We start from the raw sequence: 8,437 nt of genomic DNA on the forward strand, positions 1-8,437 counted from the left end.
AATTCCTCTTTGAAATTAGTATGGATCTAATTAATATTCCGATTTGAATTTCTGTGGAACTTAACAAGGTGATCTAAAATATATGTAGAATACCAATGATCAATAATAGACAAGATAAATGTGAAAAGGCTGAATAAAATTTGTGTATGTGGAAGGCAGGAAGTTTGACTTAAAAAGTACCAATTATTATTAAAAACACCTAGGACGATACTTACCTGACAGGGGAGATACCGTGATCACGAAGGTGGTTTTCCCAGGGTGAGGCTTATCCATTGCACAACGGATGTGCTGACCCCTGCGATTTCCCCAAATGTGGGAAACTCAGCTGCATAATTTGTGGTAGTGGGGGACTGCATTTATGCTCTCCCCTGGCCAAAAAAAAAAAAAACACCTAGGACATCTGAAGCAATGGAATGATAGAGATAGTTCAGAATTACAGGGGTGAAAAATTGATATTTTGCAAGGAAAAAAACAAAAGCAAAACTTCACATCAATCATACATTTTAATGCTGAATTTTAGTATTTAAATCCAAAAATTAAACTTTAAAGCATTTTAAAGTAAACATAAGGGTGAATTTTTATTACCTTGAGGTTTAGAATGATTTCTTTAAAAAGACAAAATAAGCAAAATTAACAGAAAACAGTTTGATAAATGTAATTATACTAACATTGAATTCCACTATAAATGGTCTTTCTTTCAATAATATTTTTGAATAATGTTACTGGAGGAAGATGCTCACTCATGGCAGTATGCAGCATTAATTAAAGTGAAAATTCAGAAAGCGATAGCTAAGAAGCTAACACACTAAGATGAGATTATAAGGGAATGATATGGAGAAAGGGCATATGACATATGGACAGGGCTTGATTTAAGTTTATTTGGGGAGTAAATACAAAGGAGGAAGATATTTCAAAAATAACTATTTCATGGTACCTAGATTCAGTGTATAAGCCACACATTTACTCAATCTTTAACAAATATTTATTGTCTACTCTGTCAAAGTAGATGTTGAGCTATAGCAGTAAATATAATTGACAGAGATTCTCATCCTTATGAAACACATTCTCATGTTGAGAACAGACAATAAAAAAACTAAATAAGATGTGACAATAAATGCCGTAAATAACTATCAGGGAAGCAGAGGCTGTAGATGTGCAAATTTGAATGCATTGGCCAGGGAATACATGACAGATTAGGCAATATTTCATTGAAAAGCTATGGAAGATGTGAGGGAGCCATGTATATATCTATGGGAATAATATTTAAGTAGAGGAAATAGCAAGTATGAAAGCCTTGATGTGCTAACATGCCTGGCATGTTTAAGGACTATCAGAGACCAGCGTGGCTGAATCAGAACAGTAAGGGGAGAGCAACAGAAGGTGAGTTTAGAGAAATAGTGGGAATATATAGACTAGAACATGAAGTGATTGTAGGGAATTTTAAGCACTTTTCCTTTTACCTTGGTTGAGATGAGAAGCTACCAGATGCTTTTAGCAGAAGAGTGACATGGTCAGGGGTATAGTTTTAAGAGAATTCATCAAGCTGCTTTCTTGAGAGGGGTAAGGGCAAAATCAGAGAGAGCTGATAAAAGATGTATTGAAAAATCCAGACAAGAGATGATGGTTCCCTGTGCTAGATGGTTATTAGTGGAGAACTGATAAGTTATCAAATTCCAGATACCTTTTCACAATTTTTATATGGCAACTTGGATGGGATGTCTGTTAAAAAGGAAAAAGAGAATTCAAGGATGACTCAAAAGATTTTTGTCCTGATCCCAAAATGAATATTTGGAGTTGGCATTTTCTTATATATATAAGACTGGTGAATGAAGTATTTGGAGTGAATTGACTATTATGAGCTCAGTTTTGGATATGTCAAATTTGAAATATCTGTAATACATACATATATCTTAGCATTTGAAGCCAAAAACTAGGGATGTTAGAATAAATTGTGTGGGAACTTTTCTTTTTGGAAATGGGAAATCCATTTTAATTTTATAGATCTGTATTCTAATATAGCAAAGAGAAAAATACCATTTTCAGAATGAGCAACTATATAAGTATGATTAGAGTGGTTTTTCTTTTACCAGGTAATCAAGTTGGCATACACTGTGAAGTTCAAATTGAACACTTCTCTCATGCATTTTTATTTGTTCCCCACATCAAATTTCATGGAATACTTTAAGACTTTTCTTTATTCAACAGTATGGTTTAAGCAAAATCTATTTAAGAATTACAGACACATCAGACTATTTTTTTGTGTGTGTGAAAAAAACATATATACAAAAAGCAATAAATTCAAAGCACATTGCAACAATTAGCTGTAGAACAGATGTTTGACATGTTACCAGGGGTTTCCCCAGTGGTAAATTTTAATAGTTCTATATTTAAAAAAACATTTTAATTGTATAATATAACAAATATATATATGTGTGTGTGTGTACAAAGCAAAGAAAGAAAAAAAGCAATAATTTTCAAAGCACCCTTCAACAAGCAGTGGCAGATCAGATCCCAGAGTTTTTCATGGACTGTCATTCCATCATCTCAAATTTTTTATTCTAGGTGCTCCAGAACACTGGAGGCTAGAAGGAATATATATTTTTTCTTTTTTATCATCACAATCACCTTCTGTTTCCTCTTTGTGAAAAATAACATATATTCAAAAAAGGAATACATTTCAAAGCCCATGGCAACAATTAGTAGCAGAACAGATTTCAGAGTTTGGTATGATTTAAAATTCCACAATTTTAGCTTTTTATTTCTAGCTATTCTAAGATACAGGAGACTAAAAGAAGTATCAATGTAATGATTCAGCAATCATACTCATTTGTTAAACGCTACCCTCTCTATATAACTCCACCTTCAACTTTGATCTCTCTCTCACTCTTCAGGGGTATTTGGGCTGTGCCCATTATAACTTTTTCGTGTTGGAAGAACCTCTCAATAATGTGGAATAGGGAGATGGAACTATCTGCATTTCAGGACTTATCTGGATCAGAGACCCATCTGGAGGTTGTAAGTTTCTGAAAAATTACCCTAGTACATGGAACCTTTGTAGAATTTTATATAACAACTAGATGTTCTTTAGGATTGGCTGGAATGGTTTTTGTTGGGGTTTGGCCAGTTATGGTAGGAAGCAACATCTAACTGAAGCTTGCCTCTCAATTTTATTTGAACTCTCTCAGTCACTGATAACACTTCTTACACTAGTTACACTTCTTTTCTCTCTTTAGGTAAGGATGGCATTGTTGGTTCCACAGTGCCAGGGTAAGAGTCATCCTTGAGAATCATCTCCCATGCTACCACAGATACTTTCACCCCCTGGATGTCATGTCCCATGTAGGGGGGAGGGCAAAGATTTCACCTGAAGACTTGGGCTTAGAGAAACAGAGGGGCCACATCTGAGCAACAAAAAAGGTCCTCCAGAAGCAACTCTCAGGCATCCCTATAGGAGGCTAACCTTCTCCACTATGTACATAAGCTTCACAAGAGCAAGCCTTAAATTAGGGGCTTGGCTATTGTTTTGGGTGTCCTTAATATTTGACACAGTATTAGGGGTTTCACCAGTGGCAAAGTTAAAATAGTTCCATATTTTTTCTCCCATCCCTCAAGGAACTTTGCCAATACTTTTTTATTATCTGCTTTATAAACTCTGGGATGTATCCAGACATTACATTAAGCTATACAGGATTAAAGGTCCTAATTATTATTCTGAGTCCACCTGTGTTTGGATTGTTTAAATGAACTATCCAGACAGGTTGAGTTTGATTTTGATTATGTGCTACAGAAAATTTAGGATCTGGACAACATAAACCTTTATTCTTTTCTTTTCAAAGAGAAGATGAAGTTCTAAAATGCAGACAATGACTTCCTTACCCCTGTGTACTGAATTACCTTAATTTTGACTTGATTGGCTTCATTCTTATCTCTAATTACCAGGTATACTGTATAAAACAGTTCCTCAAAACCAGAAATATCATTTACTGCTCCAGACTAAATGTGACTCCTATAAGAGCTTACAATATAGGCCCCTGTTTTCTTATAAGTATTTTCTAAATGAGACCATATAATACTTGGTCATTTGTTTCTGTCTTATTTTGCCTCACCAAATGTTTCACAGGTTCACTTACAAGTTGTATGCTTCATAATTTCATTCTTTTTTATAGGAGCACAATGTTTGATCATATGTATACACCATTGTTCAACATTCTACTTCTCAGCGCATCCCTCATCCACCTGCATTAATTGGGCATAATTTATAATATCCAAAGTCCACAGTCCATCAACATTCTCAATTTTATATAATTTCATTGTCCTCAAGAGAAAGATGACCAATAAACACACCCTCACCAAATAGAATATCCAAACCTCTCCCTAAGTCTTGTCCCTCTCCCCATTATTTACCCCTGGTATTGCTGTGGTACTGCTGATATTTTCCTGTTAAACATAGCCTGTAGCATGTAATAGCAGTTTTATCCCATACCCTGAACTTACAATTTTTTGTACAAGATTTGTACCCTTGCGGTGGTTCTTGCAAGAACTTATTTATATTTGTACTGTTAATCAATGGGATATATGGGTCTATACAATGCCTTTCAATCATGTTCACCTTGAATATGGCAATATCAGTTATAGACCACTAACTAACTGCCTATACTTCTATCTATTCCCTTACATGTAAGTTCAACCTCATTAGCTAGCCATTCAGCCCTCTCTAGCTTCTGTGAAGCTCTAGGCCCCCTATATTCTATACTATAAGCCTCTGATTTTACCTTTACTATAGTCATAAAAGTGAATCATACTGTATCTATTCTTTTGTGTCTGGCTTATTTCATTCAGCATTATATTCTCAAGGCTTATTCATTTTGTCTTGTGCTTGAGGACATCATTTCATCTTACTGCTGCATAATGCCCCATCATATGTATACCACATTTTATTTATCCACTCATCTATTGATGGGTACTGGGATTGTTTCCATCTTATGGCAATTGTGAATAATGGTGCTATGAACATTGGCGTGCAAATATCTGTTTGGGTCACTGCTTTCAGCTCTTCTGGGTGTATTCTGAGTAGTGGTATTGCCAGGTCATAGGGCAACTCGACATTTAGTTTTCTGAGGAACCATCAGACTGACTTCCATGGCAGTGGTACCATTATACATTCCCACTAGCAATGCATAAGTGTCCTAATTTCTCCAAATCCTCTCCAACATTTGAAGTTTCCTGTTCATTTAGTAGTAACCATTCTTATGGGTGTGAGGTAGTATCTCATTGTAGTCTTTATCTGCATTTCCCTTATGACCAGTGAAAATGAGCATCTCTTCATGTACTTTTTGCTGTCTGCATTTGCTTTTCAGAAAAATGCCTACTCATATCTTTAGCCCATTTTATAATTGGGTTGTTTGTTCTTTTGTAATTGAGTTGAATGATTTCTTTATGTATACAGGATATCAAACCTTTATCAGATGTGTGATTTCCAAATATTTTCTCCAGTTGAGTTGGCTGCCTCTTCAACTTTTTGACAGAGTCTTTTGAAGTATAAAATAATTTGATTCTGAGGGGTTCCCATTTATCTATTTTTTCTTTTGTTGCTTGACTTTGGGTGTAAAGTTTAGGAGGCTACCTCCTATTAGTAGGTCTCAAAGATGTTTTCCTACATTTTCTTCTAGGAGCTTTATGGTACTGGTCCTTATATTTCGGTGTTTGATCCACCTTGAGTTCATTTTTGTATAGAATGTAAGGTAAGGGTCCTCTTTCATTCTTTTGACTAGTGATATCCAGTTCTCTCATACCCATTTATTGGAAAGACTATTTTGTTCCAGTTCAGTGGATTTGGGAGCCTTGTGGAAGATTAGTTGAAAATAAATTTATTGGTCTATTTCTGCACTCCTGATTCGATTCCATTGGTCAATACCTCTGTCTTTGTCCATTATCATACTATTTTGACCTCTGTGGCTTTATAATAAGTTTTAAAATCAGGAAATGTTAAGTCCCACTTCATTCTTCTTGTTTAGGATGCTTTTAGCTGTTCAGCATCTCTTTCTGTTCCAGATGAATTTGGTAACCAGCTTTTCCAAGTCTTCAAAGAAGGTTGTTGAAATTTTGATTGGTACTGTGTTGGATCTGTAGATTAATTTAGGCAGAATTGGCATCTTAACCATGAGCAGGGAATGTTTTTCCACCTCCTTATATCTTCTTTGATTTCTTTTAGCAATGTTTTGTAGTTTTCTATGTACAAGTCCTTTATGTCCCTAGTTAATTCCTAGATACATGATTCTTTTAGTTGCTATTTTGAATGGAATTATTTCCTTAATTGATTCCTCAGCTAGGTCATAGCTTGTGTATAAAAGCATTACTTCGTTTTTTTTCACATTAATTTTATATCCTGCCTCCTCACTTAATTTGTTTATTGGCTCAAGTAACTTGGTAGTAGACTTCTCAGGCTTTTCCAAGTATAGTATCACATCATCTGCAAATAATGAATGCTTTATTTCTTCCTTTTCAATTTAGATGCCTTTTATTTCTTCTTTCTGCTTCATTACTCTAAACGGAACTTCTAGTACAATGTTGAATAATAGTGGTGACAGAGGGCATCCTTGTTTCATTCTGAAACTTAGGAGGAAAGCTTTCAGTCTCTCACCATTGGATATGATGCTACTATGTGTTTTTCATATATGGCCATTTTCATATTGAGAAAGTTACCTTTAATTCCTACCTTTTGAAGTGTTTTTGTCAGAGAAGGATTCTGAATTTTGTCAAATGCTTTCTCAGCATCAATAGAGACGATCATGTGATTTTTCCCTTTTGATTTATTAATGTGTTGTATTATATTCATTGATTTTCTTTTGTTGAATGATACTTGCTGTGACTGTCAGGTTCATGTGTGAACTTGGCCACATGATGGTGCCCAGTTGTCTGGTCAGGAAAGCACTGGGCTGTCTTTTACTGAAGACATTTCATGGACTTTAATCATGGCTGTGTTGGCTGCATCCACAGGTGATTGTGTTTGCAATCAGCTAAGGGAAGTGTCTTCTTCAATGAGTGACCCTTAATCTAATTATCAGAAGGCTTTTAAGGAGGATTAAGAAGAGACAATCACTCTTTTTGCTTCAGCCAGCCAGCCTCTCCTGAGAGTTCCTTGAGGACTTTCATTACAGCTACCAGCTCATGGCCTGCACTATGCATCTTGGGTTCTTGCATCCTCTTGGTTGGGTGAGACACTTTTGTAAATTTTATCTTCACAGATATCTCCTGCTTTTTCTCTCTTTTGAGAACCCCTGCTAATAAAGCCTGGTACCAGGAGAGGTTCTTGAGAAACAGAATCTTAAAAATGGGTTTTTACAATCATTTTTCTAATCTGAACAGACTCAAAGGTACTTATGACTCTCTTTCCTGTAATCAGGACGTCACTGACAGTCCAAGGAGTGGAACACATTTCTTGGGGTTGGGAAGAACCTGGCTGCCACACATGGAGGGGTTGATTGTGTGCCCCAGGAATGGCAAAGAACCCAAGTGCAGCCCTGATGTTTAAGAGGGTAGAGCTGAGAAAAAGGTGGTCTCCCCAATGTCCCCCAGTGGTGCATTCAGAAAGAGAAGGGCCATTAAATAGGCCCTTGGAAAGGGTGGGACTGTGGCTATCTAAAGCCCTGTATATAAATGACTCACACTTTGAAATCTAATGGAGTTTGTCCTGAAGGTTTTTGAGACTTCTTGGGTCTGGTGACCCCTGTGTTCCTTCCTATAGAAATGGGAAATATGTATTCTATGACTGTCCCCCCTTTGTATGTTGGCACCAGTTAACTTGTCCTGAGTTTTACAGGTTCAGAGCCAGAGGAGAATTTTGCCTGAGCACAGACTGTGCCTGTAGCTGACTTTGATGACTTTGCACTGTTTCTTTTTATTGCATTTGTATTGTTACTGAAATGCTTCAAGAATTTCTGATGTTGTTATGGAATGAATGTATTATGTTTATGGGAAAAGCAGGTATTTTTTAGGGTCCAGAGGGAATGTGCAGGTTTGAAAGAATTAAATTCCATAGAAAAGCCATGTTTTAATCCTAATTCACCCTGTGTGAGTGGCCATTTCTTTTAATCCCTATCCCATACTGTATGTTGGGGACTGATTAGATTATCTCCATGGGGACATGTGACTTATCTAATTGTCGGTAGTAAATTTTGATTAGAGGGAGATGTGACTCCACCTATTCCAGGTGGGTCATGATTTGTTTACTGAAATCCTTTAAAAGAGGAAATATTTTGGAGAGTGGCTGAGATTGACAAAAATAAGAACCCAAGCAGGCAGAAAGCTTTAGAGATGAAGAAGGAAGACACCCCTGGGGGAACTTCATGAAACAAGAATCCTGGAGAGAAATGAAGTGGTCTTTGCCATGTTCACTATGTGCCTTTCCAATTGAGAGAGAAACCCTGAACTTCATTGG

The 8,437-nt window shown here is 36.3% G+C and overlaps 1 non-coding gene across 1 annotated transcript; it reads left to right on the forward strand.

Moving 5' to 3' along the window:
• The first annotated feature begins 207 nt into the window (after positions 1-207).
• Positions 208-371, forward strand: LOC143663748 (U1 spliceosomal RNA). The gene has a single exon (XR_013166133.1). It is a non-coding gene; the product is annotated as a U1 spliceosomal RNA (small nuclear RNA).
• Positions 372-8,437: the final 8,066 nt, after the last annotated feature.

The sequence above is a fragment of the Tamandua tetradactyla genome, chromosome 19, assembly GCF_023851605.1.
Source record: "Tamandua tetradactyla isolate mTamTet1 chromosome 19, mTamTet1.pri, whole genome shotgun sequence".
In the NCBI taxonomy this organism is placed as follows: domain Eukaryota; kingdom Metazoa; phylum Chordata; class Mammalia; order Pilosa; family Myrmecophagidae; genus Tamandua; species Tamandua tetradactyla.